The sequence below is a fragment of the Tamandua tetradactyla genome, chromosome 15 (assembly GCF_023851605.1).
Source record: "Tamandua tetradactyla isolate mTamTet1 chromosome 15, mTamTet1.pri, whole genome shotgun sequence".
NCBI lineage: Eukaryota > Metazoa > Chordata > Mammalia > Pilosa > Myrmecophagidae > Tamandua > Tamandua tetradactyla.
In genome coordinates, this window is record NC_135341.1 from 53,239,060 (window position 1) to 53,256,673 (window position 17,614).

Here is a 17,614-nt window from a genome sequence, read left to right on the forward strand (position 1 = left end):
TGCATGTAGGCCCAAGATGGAGCCCTCATGCTAAGCCCCAAAGCAAGAACTAAAACTCAGTTACATTTTCTTGTAAGCACTCAGCTTTCCCAAACCCCAGAACCTGAGGTCAACCAATCATAGTCAGCCAGCTCCAATTTAGTTTGTGTGTCCTTACCCCTGTGGCTTGGTATTAGCCAAATAAGGAAAATACAGCCAACATAATCATTTATACTAATAGCTTCCTTGCTGGTTGTAAAAACCTCTCTATATAAACCCTGCCCTTTCTTTGGAGTTCCCTGCTACTTTCTGGATGGGATGCTGCCTGATTCAAGAACTGCTTCAAAAAAGCTATGAAAGCCTAACTTTCACATTGTTAAAAAGTTCATTTTATCAAAAGCAATCCTGAGGGTTAGGGAAAGAGAGGGAATGAAGGATGAGAAAGAAAGGAATAATATAAAAACTATGGAGCATTTCAATTTGTCCTGCTTGATCCAAGAAAAATAAAATTTTCAACACAAACTCTCATATACTCACTTCCAAATAGCACTCTTTCAACTAATCTTTAGTTAAGAATTAGAGTTAAGAATTATTCTCTGACTTCAAAAGCAGATATACTGTTTGTTAATTATTATTATTATAAATGGATCAGGTTGATAACCTTATATGAAAATGAAAAGGCAAGTTCAAGACTCTCCTACCAACTCTCAGAAAATGGTGTTATTGCAAAGGCATTATTTCAATGTAGTAAACTTTACCCCTGGTCCTGAAGAGTTCACAATGCAATGCAATGTCCTGGAGACATTGGCTCCATTCATATTCTTGTATTGGCAGAGACTTTTAATGCTCATTAAACCTGTATGGGCTACTCTATATTTCCTACCCCTGTTTGCAGTTAGGTTAGGGCTATACGGCTGAGTTCTAACTTTAGAGATGTGGTGAAATAATTTAAGTCCTTAAAAAGTCCAAAGTGACCCTCCAGCTTGCTTTCTTCCCTCTTTTGGCAACCTTAAAAGTGATATGTTCCAGAAGGCATGGCTGTAATATGAAGAAAGCCTGGCTTTTCAACTGTATCCAGCTGTGACATGAGAGAGAAATAAACTTTAGTCGTGCTAAACTATTGAGACTTCAGTGTTTACCTAGTGCATCAGTAAGTACTGATTACCCTGATGACTGGCAAACTGAAAACTGTCTTCACCTCACTATTTGTCATTTTTTTTAAGTATTAATTTTATTATGGACATAATATATTTTAGTTTAAATATTTTTGAAAAAATACAGATTTAAAAAGTCACAAGATATAACTGCACACTACCTTTGGACAAGCACCCCTCTAGACAGAATCCTATATGGAGAAATAGAAAGACAATTAGAAAGAAAGATAAATAGTAGATGACAGATAGTTAATAGATAGATGAACAGATGATAAATGGTAGATGATAGATAGATAGATAGATAGATAGATAGATAGATAGATAGATAGATAGATAGATAGATGATAGATATAGAGGCAGACAGGCAGACACAATGCTTAGATATGCTTATTATAAGTCTCAGGTAGGCATGGTTTTCATATGTAGAATTTTATATGTATGGTATGTATTAAAATCCATCAAATTTTCCTTTATGATTTCTATCATGATTAAGATCTTCTTTACATCAAAATAACATGAATATGTGCTTATATTTTCCAAATATACTCTAAGGGTTAAAATTTTTTCACCTTTAAAACCTTACGCATAATGCAGAGTGCTTTGGTCTGATATATCTTTACTATGTACAGGAATTATTCTTCTAATCATATTTTACTTATAATTTAATCAGGGATAGTCATACATTTTTCCCTTGCTAAAATAATGTAGTATCTAACACGTTTTTATTAATGAATCACCTTTAAATTCCTGAAATAAAACTTACTTAGTCATAACATATTATTCTTTCAGTATACTAGATTTCATGCATTTATCATTTGTTTAGAATTTTGCATTTCTATTTCTAAGAGAGATTGGTCTGTAGTTCTGTATAATTACGCTAGTCATAAGAAAAAATGGAGACACTTGCCTTTATGTGCTCAAACACTTCAACAGGCACAAGAATATTGTGTTCCATAATGATTTGAAAGAACTAATTCCTAAAACTATATGGGTCTGACATCCTTCCAGGTATTATTTTTAGACATTTTTTCATAATTTCTGTTATATAGTCAGCTTTTTCCTACCTCTCCTATATTCAGTTATTTTTTTCATATTGCCCCATAAAATTATTCTTTTGTCCATTTACCTGTATTGGTTTATATTGTATTGTAGTTATGTTTATTAGCATAGAATTTTACTTTTATTCTATATGTATTTATAAGCACACGCAAGTAAATAATTATATCTCAATGATCATTTCTAATAAATTATATGACAATGATTTTCATTTCCCTGATTAATTTTATGAGAGTTTTGTCTGTTATTGGTCCTGATCTTTTCAAGAGAAAAGAAAAAAAAATCTAGTATCTATTCATCATTTTTAAATGTATTAACTCCTACTTATGTTTTCATTCACTTCTTTCTTGGATTCAAAATACGACCATTAAATAAAGTCTATTAAAATTGTTGATTTTTCTTTTTTCTGTTTTATCTACTTAATATTTAAAATATTGCTCCCTATTACTACTTGATTTTTATATTTCTGGATTTTTTCTGTTTTGTGCATTTCTGTGTAATTCATTATTTAAAAGGTTTGCAAATGTTATATTTTCATGTCAATAAGGTGGACTCTATCTCAGGAAAGATCTAATTATTTTTCATAAAATTTTACTTTTTCTGACATCAACTGTTTCCTTTTGCTTAGAATTGCATGCAAATATGAGTTCATCCTTTAATTTTTAAGCTATATTCTTCAATTTATTCAGAAGTGTCTACTAGAAATGTCATGTGATTAGATTTTATGTTTTTCTAGGTTTCTTCATATTTATATTTGCCAGTAGGTTTAATGCTCCCAAATATTTTAGCCCATATTACATCGCAAGACAATTTTGAAATGTGAAAAATAGTAATTAAAATCAGAATCAAGTCTGGGTGTGCACCTATGCCTATGCTGGAGTGTGTGTGCAGTTGTGCCTGTGTGCTCACATTAGTGTGAGTGCATGCATGTCTGTGGTGTCTAATCTGAAGCCAAAGATGGCCAAAGAGACTAAGCAGGCCTGGGGAAAAAATAACTATATCTCCTGGGTCATGTTCATTAGCTTCTTAGCTCTTTACAAAGAATGCCACTCTGACAGGGCAGTTGTAGCCAGATCCTGTGCAATACTGTGAGCTATCATATTTTCCATGAAGGCAGATGCATAAGGGCAGCACATGGAGATAAGCTCAAGAGATGCAGAAGGACAGGTAAAACTAATTTAAATAAAAGGATGAAATTGAGACTTCACGAGAGAGTGACACTTTCAGTAGCTGAAAGTGGATACCCAAAAGGACCTCCTTCAACACAGGATCCTAGTCAACCACCAGATTCTGATGATTGGGCTGAATCCATCTTCTATTTTTAGAAAGAGTGGCAAAGACCATGCCATGCCAAATAGAAAAGGTCATGTCTAGCCTTCCTGAAATGTCATGGGTGCACACCGTTTTGAAATTCATTATTACACCAAGGTATTCTTTCTATTCCCCAGAGGCAACCAGTTTCCCATAATAAGTACAGTGTCTAGAATCAAGGATACCCTTGCTCTCCATTCATTTATTTAAAATTAAAATATCCAAAAGAAAGAATGCTAAGATTTTTTCCAGCAAGGTACAAAAATATATCTCCTTCAAATGAAGAAACATTTTAATATAACCCTGGGATGTTCACACAGTCTTTAAAAAGTGAGTACAATTCACTGCCTTCATTAAGAAGCCTTTATCTTCCTTGAGCATTCTCTCTTCCACTTTTTATGGTTGCACATTGAACTCACCTGTTCAATCAGCCTACAGTCACAGGTATCAGGGGGAAAAAGCTTAAATATATTTCAGATGTAAATGGGCACTTGGAAGTGGAGCATTATGAGTAAAGAGCCATCCTCACACACCTGTGGCCTCCTGAAGGCAGCTGCTCCCACAGATTCCACTATGTCCTGTGGCAGTTGGCCTAATAACCTAAGGAAAGGATTCACTAAGGTGCTAGTCCATTTCACCTGCATCAGGCTACTGGGAGCTCAAGATTTTTAGCATTCTGCCACAGCCTACTTCAAAGGGGCCCATGAATACTCTACCAAGAATACTTCACAAACATGTCTTTCCTTCTTAACTGTTTTATTAAATATATGATGTAGTCAATATGAAAGGAAATATGATAATGAATGAAGTACAGGTGTTCCATGTAACTTTTTTTTTTTTTTTTTTTTTTTTTTTAAGACAGAGAGAAGGAAGGAAGGATAGAAGGAAGGAAGGAAGGAAGAAAGGGAAACATTTTTAAACATTTTCTTGTTTTATTGTATTCTGTTTCTCCGTTTTTGTTACATGGGCTGGGGCCGGGAATCGAACCGAGGTCCTCCGGCATAGCAGGCAAGCACTTTGCCCGCTGAGCCACCGCGGCCCGCCCCCATGTAACTTTTAACAAAACATAAGAAAACCAACCTCCAGGGAAGACAGAAGAGTAGGGACCCAGATCTTCCACCAAAAAAAACCCCAAAAACTATTAAATAGAAACTATGAAACAACTATTTTGAAACTTCAGAGGCTGGAATAATACTGTACAGCATCCAGGGAAGAACAGGAGGAAAAGGCTGATAAATTACAGTAAAGACAGTAACTGTTCTTTCTACGCAGTGGCTATCAATACCCACCTCCACTCTCATGTGTGGGCACAATGGAGTCCAGTTCCAGGCTAGACTGCTGGTCAGAAAGGGATATAAAATTCCTCTTACCCAAGAACACAGATGGGCATGACTGATTACTGACCACACCTTTCGATTAGAGAATTTGGATGACTGGAGGCACAGCTCAAAGGGAAGCCACTGTTTCAACCCTCCCCGGACAGGGGTGGAGGCAGTAGAGATTTAAAGATATAGTACTTACGGCAGGGCTGGCTGTGGAGGAAAGTTAGCTGAAGAGCTACATTTGTCCCAGAAAAGATCAGCTTTGGGGAGACATCACAGAAGATTTTGGTGACTTTCCTGATCTGCTCCAGAAGCACTTAGGAGACAGTCTACACCAACTTCATGGGTCCCTAGCCCTACATGAGCTAGAAAGACTGACTCCCAGAGTTTGCCTTCCAGGCAAAGGCAGCTTGAGACAACCAAAGTAGTATAAAAAAACTATACGTGTGGGCAGCTTAAGACAAAAGCCTATAGGTGTCAAACACCCATGAGAGGGAGGGCTATCTCCTGGGAAACAGGGGTGACAATCAAATTTATGTAAACATGGAAATTCCAAAACAACTAACAAGCAAAAGACCAGGAAAAGACAAAGAAAACCCTGTGTATTGAATTCACACTGGGCAGACCTTCCTGATAGGAGGGTTGAAGCTCAAAAAAACATCTGTCTTATCACCAGCTGGTTACAAGAAAGAGACATGTGAGGGAATAAAACCCAGAGTTAACATTTTAAAATATTAAAATGCATAGTAAGTAACAAAAGCGTAAAAGATAAATAAAGAAGCAAGAAATGATGGTCTATACAAAGGAAGAGGATAAAAAGAACAGAAAACACCAACAAAAAAGATGAGAACATAGACATACCGAACAAAGCTTTTAAAAAATGATTTTTAAAATGCTCAGGGATATGAAGGAAAATATACAGAAAGTGTTAAAGCATATCAGGAAAACAATGACTTGAACATATGAGGATCTCAATACAGATGGAGAAATTTTTAAAATGAACCAAAGAGAACTACTGGAATTGAAAACCACAATAACTGAAGTGAAAAATGCCCAGGACAGTTTCAAGAGGAGTTTAGAGCTAGTAGAAGAAAGAATCAGAGAACTTGAAGACAAAATAATTGAAATGAGCCAGACTGAGGAGCAGAAAGAAAAAAGAATTATAAAAAGCAAAAATAGCCTACAAACACCTTAAGACACCATCAAGCATACCAATAAACATATTATGGGAGTCTCAGAAGGAGAATAAAGAAAGAAATGGGCAGAAGAAATAGTCAAAGAAATAATGACAGAGAACTCTCAAACTTAGCGAAAGACATAAATATGCACATCCAAGAAACCCAGAGAATACTAAACAGGGTAAACATGAAAAATATACTCCATCATATATTAATCACACTATCAAATTCAAAGGACAAAGGAGAGAGTTCTCAAAGCTGCAAGAAAAAAAGCAATGTTTTACATACAAGAGAGTCCCAATTAGATTGAGTTTTGATTTCTCATCAGAAACCACGGAGGCAAGAAGAAAATGGGTTGAAATATTTAAAATGTTGAAAGCAAACAATGGCCTGCCAAGAATTTTATATCTGGGGAGAGTCTCTTTCAAAAACAAGGGAGAGATTAAGAAATTCTCAGATAAACAAAAGCTAATGCAGTTCATCATCACTAGACCAGCCCTACAAGCAATGCTAAATGCAGTTCTTCAGACTGATAGGAAAAGGCACTAGACAGTAATTCAAAGTATCACAAAGAAATAAAACCTGTGGTAAAGGTGACCATTTGGGTAATTATAAAAGCCAGTATTGGATGGTGCGATCGTGGCTCAGCAGCAGATTTCTTGCCCGCCATGCTGGAGACCCAAGTTCAATCCCTGGTGCCTGTCCATGTTAATAAAAAAAAAAAAAAAAAAAAAAAAGCTAGTATTATTGTATTGTATTGTTTGGTATGTAATTTCACTTCTTACTTCCTACAGATTTTAAAATGCAAATGCATAAAAAGTAGTGATAGATACGTATTTTTACATACAATGTACAAGGATATAAGTGGTAATGAGCACAAAAAAAATGGTAGGAGGACAGAGGAGTAGAGGAAAAGTACTTCAATGCTATTGAAGTTAAGTTGGTTATCAAACTGAAATTACAAAGACTATAAGAGGATACTATGAAAAATTCTGTGTAATAAACTAAATAACCTAAATGAAGTGGAAAAATTCTTAGAAACACACAAACTGCCTACACTGGCTCAAGAAGAAATAGATCTCAACAAACTATTAGTAGAGAGACTGAATCAGTAATCAAAACCTCCCAACAAAGAGAAGCCTGGGAACAGAGGACTCCAAAGGGGAACCCTACCGAACATTCCAAAACTTAACTCCAGTTAACTCCAATTCTGTTCAAATTCTTTTCAAAAATTGAACAGGAGAGAATACTCCCTAACTTACTCTAGGAGGCCAACATCACCATCATACCAAAGCCAAATAAAGAAACCACAAGAAAAGAAAACTATAGACCAATACCGTTTATGAACATAGATGCAAATATCCTCCATAAAATACTAGAAAACCAAATCCAAAAGCACATTGTTCTAGTTTGCTAGCTGCTGGAAAGTCACACACCAGAGATGGATAGGCTTTTAATAAAAGGAGATTCATTTCATTAGTTCTTCAGAGAAAAGGCAGCTAACTTTCCACTGAGGTTCTTGCTTACTTGAGAAGGCACAGGGTGATCTCTAGTGGCCTTCTCTCCAGGCCTCTGGGTTCCAACAACTTTCCCCAGGGCAATTTTCTTTCTGCATCTCCAAAGGTCGGGTCTGAGCGGCAAGTGCTGAGATGAGGTATGCTGAGCTGCTTGGGCTGTGCTACATTAAGCTCTCTCATTTAAGCACCAGCCAATTAAGTCAAACATCATTCATTGTAGCAGGCATGCCTCCTAGCCGACTGCAGATCTAATCAACAACAGATGAGGTTCACGTACCATTGGCTCATATCCACAGCAACAGAACTAGGTACCTTCACCAAGTTGACAACTGAATCTAACTACCACACACATTAAAAGAATTTTACACCATGATCAAGTGGAATTTATCCCTGATATACAAGGGTAGTTCAACATAAGAAAATCAATTAATGTAATACACTACCTTAACAGGATGAAGGGGAAAAAAAAACCATGATAATTTCAATTGACACAGAGAAAAGCATTTGACAAAGTACAGTACCCTTTCTTGATAAAAACACTTAGAATGCCAGCAATAAAAGGAAACTTTCTAAACCTGATAAAGGGCATATATGAAAGCCTACAATTAACACAGCTAATATCTTACTTAATAATGAAAGACTGAAAGCTTTCCCTGTAAGATTAGGGACAAGACAAAGATGTGCACTGTCACCACTGCTAGTCAACATTTTTTTGGATGGTCTTGCCAGAGCAATTAGGCAAAAAAAGAAATAAAAGGCATTCAAATTGGAAAGGAAGATGTAAAACTTACCCTATTTGTAGATGATATGATCCTATATACAGAACATTCTGAAAAATCCACAACAAATCTCCTAAAGATTATAAAGGAATTCAGCAAGTGGTGGGGTACAAGTTCAACACCCAAAAATCTGTAGTGTTTCTATACACAAGCAATGAATAATTAGAAGAAAAAAATTCCATTCACAATAGCAACTAAAAAAATAAAATGTCTAGCAGTAAATACAACCAAGGATGTAAAGGACTTTTACACACACAGACAAATTTTTAAAAAAATTAAGAGACTGAAAAAGAGTGGAAGGACATTTCATGCTCATAGATTGGAAGATTAAATAGCATTAAGATGTCAGTATTACCCAAACCAATTTATAGATTAAATGCGACACCAATCAAAATTCCAATAATCTTCCTTGTAGAAATGGAAAAGGCACATATCAAATTTATGTGAAAGGGGAGCAGTGCGAAGAGACTAGAACAATCCCTGGACTGACCAAAGCCCATGCACCACTACGTCAAGCTCCTATGTCCTACTTTCATCACCACCATGCCCAAGAGAAAGGCCGAGGGGGATACTAAAGGAGATAAAGCCAAGGTAAGAGATAAACCACAGAGAAGATTTGCAAGGTTATTTACCAAACCTGCTCCTCCAAAGACAGAACCCAAGCCTAAAAAGCCTCCTGCCAAGAAGTGAAGGTACCCAAAGAGAAAAAGAGGAAAGCTGATGCTGGCAAGTGGGAATAACCCTGCAGAAATTGGCAGGGCCAAAACAGACAAGGCGAAGAAAGCTGCAGTTGCTGTGGATGCCAAGTGAAGTGGGTGCATTTTTTATAACTATATACCCCTGGGACCGTACAATTTGAAATACTATTTTTTATCAAGTTTTATTAAAATTCAGAATTTCGTTTTACTTTTATGAAGCTATATTGTTAGCACACAGAACACTTCATTGTTGTATTTTGGGGGAAGAGGCAAATGTCACTAATGGAATGTCTCCAAAGCTGGATTGATCTGGGAAAAAACACCTTTTCCCTTAAGTTTTGAGAGACTTCCTCTTCTACTTCGAGAAGATGGTATTCCCTGACATTGACACACATAAGCCACCTTGAAAAATACCTTGTGGTATAGAAAAACTAAAATTCATTTTTATGTCCTCATGTCCTCTTCTCCATCTCAGCCTTCACCATAGACCTGACTCCCTTAAACCCAGAAACTTGTTGGGACCTGACCCAAAAGATTGGTTGCCAGAATGTCAAGTAAAATAGACTTTCCAGTAATGTCACTGAGATGGCATTGCTCAAAAAAGCAGTGAGCCCTTGCTTAGATTGTGGATCTTCAAGTTGGATAATTCTGTCATTTTCATTTCATTTCCTGAAAGTCAGGGTCAGCTCACAAAAGTTGTCAGGCAACATGCTAAATGTGAAATGTCAACCCTCACTCTAAACTTTCTGCGTTCAGAGCACCAAATGAAGACTTCATTGAGGTTTTTTTTCTTCATAGTTTTAAAGTTTACTTCAAAAATGTAAATATCTCCCTATATCTAACAGCTAAAGAAACTAGCATATTGGTTTGTTTCATGTGGTTATTACATTTTATTTTCCAAATAATATGGATTAAAAACATTTACATACCTACTTTCAAGTCCATAGTTTAGCACTCTTATTTGTATGGCTTTAACGGTTATAGCATGAGACCTTTATGATAAGGATTGAGAGGAAAATATTCCACTCAAAGCAAAGCCTTGTATATTATATACATGTTTTTCTCTGTATTTTATTTAAAATAGATTAATTTTTAAATGTTGCTCAACTTTTTTTTTCATGTGGTGGTAAAATACTAGTACTACTTTTCAACAAAATAAAGTTTATTACAGATGTAAATGAATTTTCCCAATTGAAAATGGCCCTTCAGCTGCCATTAAATAAAATTTCTCGAGCTAACTTAAGTGAAAAAAAAAAAACCTGGACGTTGACATTTATAAGCAAAAATATAAAGTGCTACAGCATCTTCTACATTGCTTCTGACAACATGAACTTTGAAAAAAAGCACAGCTGCTTTATAGAAGATGTGCTGGTTTTGAAAAGGCACATGGGTGTGGATATTTTTTTAACATTCTAGAAATTTTGCCGCCACCACCCTACTCCTATTGCAGAGATGGCATCTGACTATCAGAGTAGACAAGAATGTTATTCAAACTCAAAGAAAACCAGAAGCAAAAATTTAAGTGTAGTAACAATGCATTTTTCTTCATGTAATCTTGTGTTTCCTATATATTAAATTTTCTGACATGCATTAGAATACATAAATTTGTTTTCCAATGATTTTACATTTGATTTTATAATACAGAAAAAATTTGAGGAAGCATATGGCCTGGGAATGAGAGAAGGGAGAAGCCTTACCATAATGCAAATAGACACATTCATACTCAACTTATATAATAATATAACCCATTTAATTTTCCAAAAATACATTCCTCAAAGATTCTCATTTATTTAAGGTAAAGATTCCTCCTCCGTAGCATTAAGTGGGGGAAATAAGTTTGTTTAAAAATAAAAAAAAACAGTTCAGCATGCCAGGAAATTAAATTTCATCCACATCTCTGTTAGCTTAACGACAGTCACACTGTCCATAATCAGTACAAAAACCCAACACATATATTTAAGACAATATTCATTTGTTATTTCACTCTAAAACTGGCATAGCTGTTCTGTCCTCATTCCCTAAAATCTTTAGCTTGAGAATCCATTGTTGGTTTGGTCTCTAAACTCTCTTTCCTGACAGCCTCAGCAGCATCTGCTTGGCTAGGCTTATTCTCCTCCTGGTTCATGATTTCAGGGGTCAACTGATCCAATTCTGCTTATAGAAGCTCAGTTTATACCTCCACTGGTGCCTGATTTACCTATTCAATGTGCATCAACTCCACATGTACTTCAGTACCTTTTTCAGTCTGAATTCGACCTAGTTCTAGATAACTCACCTGGACCTGTTCTGGAAGCTCACTCATATGTGAATCATGCACTTGGCTGTCCTGGAGCAGATCTGGATGGACTTGCTCCACAGTCACTTGTGCTGAATCCATCTGGACCTGAAGCAGTACCTGCACTTTCCCAACTTGTTCTACAATAGTCATTGATGTCACAGGTTCAGTTTGCACATGTTTCCACTTCTTCAGTTACTGGATGCTCTGAAATATGTATCACTGAAATGCCTCCTTAGTTTGTTTCCTTGCATAAACCATAAATCACATAAAGCACAATGGTAGGTTGCATCTCTGGTGAGTATTAACAAGTGACCTTTGAACTGGGACTGCTGTTAAACGCATTATTACAGACCTGACATTCATAAAGCTTCATTCTTCCTCTTTGTGCTACCACTCCAATTTGGCAAGCAGTCAGATGACATTAAAGTGTGCTATTTCTAGTGAATCATTCATGACAATTTGGACATTCAAGAGGTTTTACACCTGTATGTTTTCGAAGATGCTCTTTAAAATGTACAAATTGTTGCTCACAATACTGACATATGTGAATTTTTCCCCCAGTTCTTTGCTTTTTACTGATTGTACTTATATCAAGGTGATAAAAATTAAGGTGCTATTTCCATGCACTCTCCTAAAGATACCTTTTATTGCATATTTCACACTTGAAACTCTCAGAAGAGTGTGATTTCATGTGTTCCTTCTACCTGTTTGCTTGTGAGGTTCTGTGCACAGCCATCTTCTTTAATCTGCACTTTCTGTCACCTTGATGGTACTTGTTGGTAATATCTACCAACAGTGCTAAAGCAGAATCATCAGAGGAACCTGTGTTCTGAATGTACTTTATGGATTGCTTGACTGAAGACATCTCCTCTATTTTTTGACGCCTTCATCTTCCACTTCAATTGTGCCTTTAGCACAACTGATTTCAACTATTTCTGATTTGGCAGATGGCAATGACTCAGTGATAACATTTGAAGTTTCTGTAGTCCTCTTTTTTCCCTCACTTTTCCTGTAGTATTTTTCTCCAGTGGAGCAGAATTTTCTTTGTTCCTGACTTCGAGGGCTTCAATGGCTTTTAGTATTTGTAGAAATTCTGCTGCTTTCCATATATCATTGGCTTCTTCTCCTTGTCTCATTAATTTTGCTGTATATGTGAACTCAATTAAATAAAAAAAGGACATTTTACTAACACCATCTAACTGCACCAAAGTTTCCTGAATAAACTCCTGAAATAATTTGTAGAAGAACTTACTACAAGCAGCCAAAATAGCTTGTGGGCATTAAAATGGTGTCCATTGACAATTAGTCAACAAACCAGTCCTGCTCTTGCTGTTCATTCAGTCAGTCCAAGATCCTTTTATGATATTCAGGAAACTCCTGAAGGCATTCCATAAGGCTGTTGGGTTGCTTCAAGAAACCCTCATTGGGTTTTATAGTGCTGTCTGATTTTGGTAGTCCATTGAAAAGGGAGTTCAAAAGTTGTGCCCATGTCCTGCCTGATATACCATGTTGTTTATGAAAAGTATCTTTAATAAAAATGGATATAGTTTGGTTTGGACAAAAAGTTATATGGAAGGACTAGAGGCCCCAAATAGCTAAAGCCATCTTGAAAAAAGAAGAATAAAGTAGTAACACACGTCCTGATCTTAAAACTTACTACAAAGCCATAGTAAGCAAAATAGCATAGCACTGGCACAAGGACAACCATATAGACCAATGGAATAAAACTGATAGTTCAGAAATCAACCCTCACATTTATGGCCAACTGGTTTTTCACAAGAGAGTAAGGAACACACAATAGTGAAAGAACAATCTCTTCAAGAAATGGATGCTTGGAAAACTAGACCTCCACCATATGTAAAAAAAAAAGAAGGAGGACCCTTACCTCACACCATAAACAAAATCAATTCAAAATGAATCAAAGACCTTATTATAAGAGCTAGAACTATCAACTTCTAAAGGAGGTAGCTTCATGACCCTTTATTAGGCAATGGCTTCTCAGGCTTTATACCTAAAGTACAGGCAACAAAAGAAAAAAAAGATAAGATCTCATCAAAATAAAAAACATTTGCTCCTCAAAGGACTTTATCTTGAAAGTAAAATGACAACCTACACAATAGAAGAAATTATTTGGAAACCACATACCTGATAAAGATTTAATATCTAGAATATATGAAGAAATTATTCCACTTAACAACAAAAAGACAAACAACCCAATTTTAAAATTGGTTAAAAGACTTAAATAGAACATCTCTCCAAAGAAGATATACAAATGACCAGGAAGCACATGAAAAGATACTCCACATCATTAGCCATCAGGGAAATGCAAATTTAAACCACAATGAGATGCCATTTCACATTCATTAAAATAGCTCTGATTGAAAACTATGGAAAATAAGTGTTGAAGAGGATGCACAGAATAGCAATGCTCATTCACTGCTGATAGAAATGTAAAATGGTGCTGCCACTGTGAAAGACATTCTGGAAGTTTCTCAGAAGCTAAGTATAGAACAATCATTTGTCCCTTACTACAAGGTATATGCCTGGAAGGAATGGAAGCAGGACTCAAACAGATATTTGCACACTGATGTTCATAGCAACATTATTCACAATTGCAAAAAGATGGAAGCAACCCAAGTGTCCATCAATAAATGAATGGATAAATAAAATGTGATATATACATAAATCCATAATTTCTCTAATAAAGAAAATAATTAATCAATCAAAACTACAATAAAACCCACTCATTAAAGAGGTTTAAATGCATAACTATCTCCTTCAGCAGATTTTTATAGTTCCCCCCCACCATATTCAGAGAATAGGAATAACTGGTAATTAAGATGTGTTCCCTCATGGTATATAGTACAATGGTTAGCAAACCCTGGAGGAAAGAGTAACTTGTGTTTTTCCAAGGAGGAGCAAAAGTGACACTTCTTTGTGCTTTCCCCAGTGAAATTATAGGCAACAACCCCATGCACCAAAAGTACAGATGTGATTTTACACAAAGCCTATGCAAAAGTTACCTTGTGTTTGTGTTCTCATCCCTCTTCTGAAGTCATACACAGACATAGCAAGCCATAGCAATCCTTCCTCGGTCCCTTGAATCCCAGCCCCTGGACACTCCTGACACACAGTTTTTCACCAGCTTTGAAACACCAGGGTCAGTGTCTATGATGTTCATGTGACACACAGACATTGCAAGATAAAGTTTAACCAAGATCTTAAATATGCATGGGTATTTTACCTATCCATTCTGCCAGCAGTATCTGGTTTGGGTGTTGGGCTCATGAGACGAAGACCTCCCACATTCTCACTTCTGCGGGGTTTCAAGGAAGAATACTGGTTCAGGTCTCTTAGACTTATTGAAAATCCCCATAAAAGCATTTAGTACAAATGCTGCAGGGGCAGTGTTCCTTTTTTAGATGGAAGACTCAAATAATCCATCCTCTAAGTACCTCCAGCTGAGATGCCAACAATCTATTTACTTACGATAAATGCCATCCTTCCATGAAGTTGACTTCTCCAGTTTGGCTGAGGGCCCAAGATAGGACAAACACAGTCAGTTCAAGTAAATGTGAGGCCCTCAGAAGGATTACCAGAAAGTTCCACCTCTTCTCTGGACCTTGGATGGTCAGACATTTTTTTTCACACAGAGAAAAACTGAGTATTTCTCATCTGGATTCTCCCCATCCTTAAAGCTCATCCCTCAGAATTACCTTTAAACCACCTTGAATGAAGCCTTGTATCACTATAGTTACTAATATTCTTTGTTTCAGGCATGTATGGAGATAACTATGTAAACTATGCAATACAAATTTTTTTAATGGGCAAAATAAAAACTTGCTAGATTATTCTTTGTTGTCACTGTGATCAGCAACAGCACCAACAGTGAGACAGCTCTGGAAGTTATAAACATGAATGTAGGAATACATAAATAGCCTGAGCTATTTTCAGCTAAGGAACAATCAAGTAGCAATTTCCTGACATTGTGCAAACTCAGGGCTCCAAGGTGGGCCATGGGAGTGAACCAATTGCTTACCTTTGGAAAGCTTACTTTCTATTACAGATGGAGCTGTAAGTAATCATTGCACAGCTCTTTGGAGTCTTGAACATGTCCCTCTCTAGCCTGGCTGTGCATTGTCAACATAGTTTATTAAGGAAAGCTAAGAAGTAAGAAAATGAGAAGCATTCTTAATATGTGGATTCAAACCCAACACTAACAATTCTTCTCTTACTAGCATTTTTTTTTCAGGTCAGATTTAAATCAAAGAAAGTTGTGTACTTAAAGTTCATATAACACCACCAGGTGATTCTTGTTGCTAGAATGATCAGACAAAAGACCAGCACTACAGTGCTACTTGTCATCTCTCCCAGGTTGTCTGAAAATCAAGTCAGAAGATTTGGGTTGTGGTTCCTAGGAAGGAAATTTACATTGTAATACTTAATTGCAGAAACCAACTATTTAAAGACCAATAAAGAGAATTTTCTAAATATGCTACCACAAGAATTCAAATATTGAACTAAAGAAAAATTTTATTCTCTTTATAAAGGGAAAAAATGCTGTTTAAAACACCATTTCAACATTCAGAACTATATACTTACAGACAAAAAGACTGAGACCCAGAAAAGCAAAGTCTTGTACTCAAGAATATAGATTAAAGGAAATCCAGGAAATAAATAGGAGATAAATGACTAAAGTTGATTATTAAAAAACATCTACTACAATGACTAAAATGAGAAAGGGAACCAAAACCAACTGGGGGTAGTGACATAGATAGAGCTGGAACTCTTATAGCATACACTGCTGGTAGGAATATAAATTGGTACAATCACCTTGGAAAATGGTTTCATGGTATCAGCTAAACTTGAACACACATATTTTATGATCTAGTATCTCGACTCTTAAAAAAGCATACAACACAAATGTGTAAACATTTATTAAAAGACATGTACTAGAATGTTCATAACAGCACCATCCATCACAGTCAAAAACTAGAAACACCCCAAATATCCATTAGCTATTAGTTATTAAATTATAATATAATCATTCAATGGAATAATATGCAGTGATAATAGTGAAAACCAGCTATATACAGTAACATGGATAAATCTCGCTCATTTATTGTTGAGTAAAAAGAAGCTTGAAACAAAAGATTACACACTGTGTAATGCCAATTATATAAAGTTCAAAATCAAGCATAACTAATCTATGATGTTAGAAATTTAAGAAGGAACTTTAGGGAAACTGGTAATGTTGAATTTCTTTAATATGAGAATTGTTTACATGGATGTGTTCATTTTGTGACAAGCCATCATCCTGAAAACCTGGGCCTTTTCTGTATGTATGTTGCATTTTGAAAATTGATGGCAGAGATGGTGATAGATATAGAAGATACAGGAAATTCATCCAATACAAAATTATGCCCAAGGAACTAAATATGCTACCACAAGAATTCAAATATTGAACTAAAGAAAAATTTCCAGAAATAAAGAATTAAACATTAACTTTTTCAGATAAAAGGGTGGTGATTCCCACCCCCAACAAAAAAATGTCCTGTTCATATCCTAAGTTATTGAAGCTCAGGGTTAAATAACCACTTTGAGGATTCCTGGTAATGTCCTTCTGAAGACAACTAATAGAAAAGCAGGACAAAATACTATTTAAAAATATGATGAAAGGCATTGAAGAACCAACAAGGTAGTAAAGAATTCCACAAGACCTGGGAAATGTCAGAAATATAAAGTGGTGAACCTTCCATGAAAAGGCATTTTTGTTGTGAGGATTTTGAAAATCCAGATAAGGCATTGGAGAATGGAATGCTGTCAACATTCTATTTCTTGATCTAAATGAGGGATGGTTAGATGGTTATTTTGTGTTTTAGGGATTTTTCTATATGTTTGTTGTACTTCACAATAAAATGGTTAAAAAGGAAATAACAAACCAGCATTTAAGTAGAAAATGAACAAGAACTGATCCTCAGATTTATCCAAAGCAATATGATCAAACCCACAAAACAGTGACAAGCAGTTCCTGTGTTTTAAGAAAAAAATACTGCATAGGTATTTCAACAGTATAAATATATAAGCAACCAACAGACATTCATAAGCATGCAATAACTTAGAAAATCATGCACTTATGGATTTTCTTGCAAAACTATGAAAGGATGGGATTCTGCCAGGAAAGAGCTATATCAAAATATGGACAATAGGAAAGGAGAAGCCATAATAAAAGGACTGGTGGTTAGCATTATATTCGTTTAAATATAAAACTTAGTCTAAGCAACTGTGAGAATTATGAGATTACTGGTTCCTTTAATTTTACTTCAAATTCATATAAGCTAA

The 17,614-nt window shown here is 35.8% G+C and overlaps 1 long non-coding RNA gene and 1 pseudogene across 1 annotated transcript in view; both read right to left on the reverse strand.

Annotated features, from left to right (window-relative positions):
* Nucleotides 1–17,614, reverse strand: part of LOC143657984 (uncharacterized) — a 224,975-nt gene that overhangs the window by 112,962 nt on the left and 94,399 nt on the right. The gene's annotated exons all lie outside the window — the stretch shown is intronic.
* On the reverse strand, nucleotides 10,975–12,664 carry LOC143657983 (zinc finger protein 131 pseudogene; annotated as a pseudogene).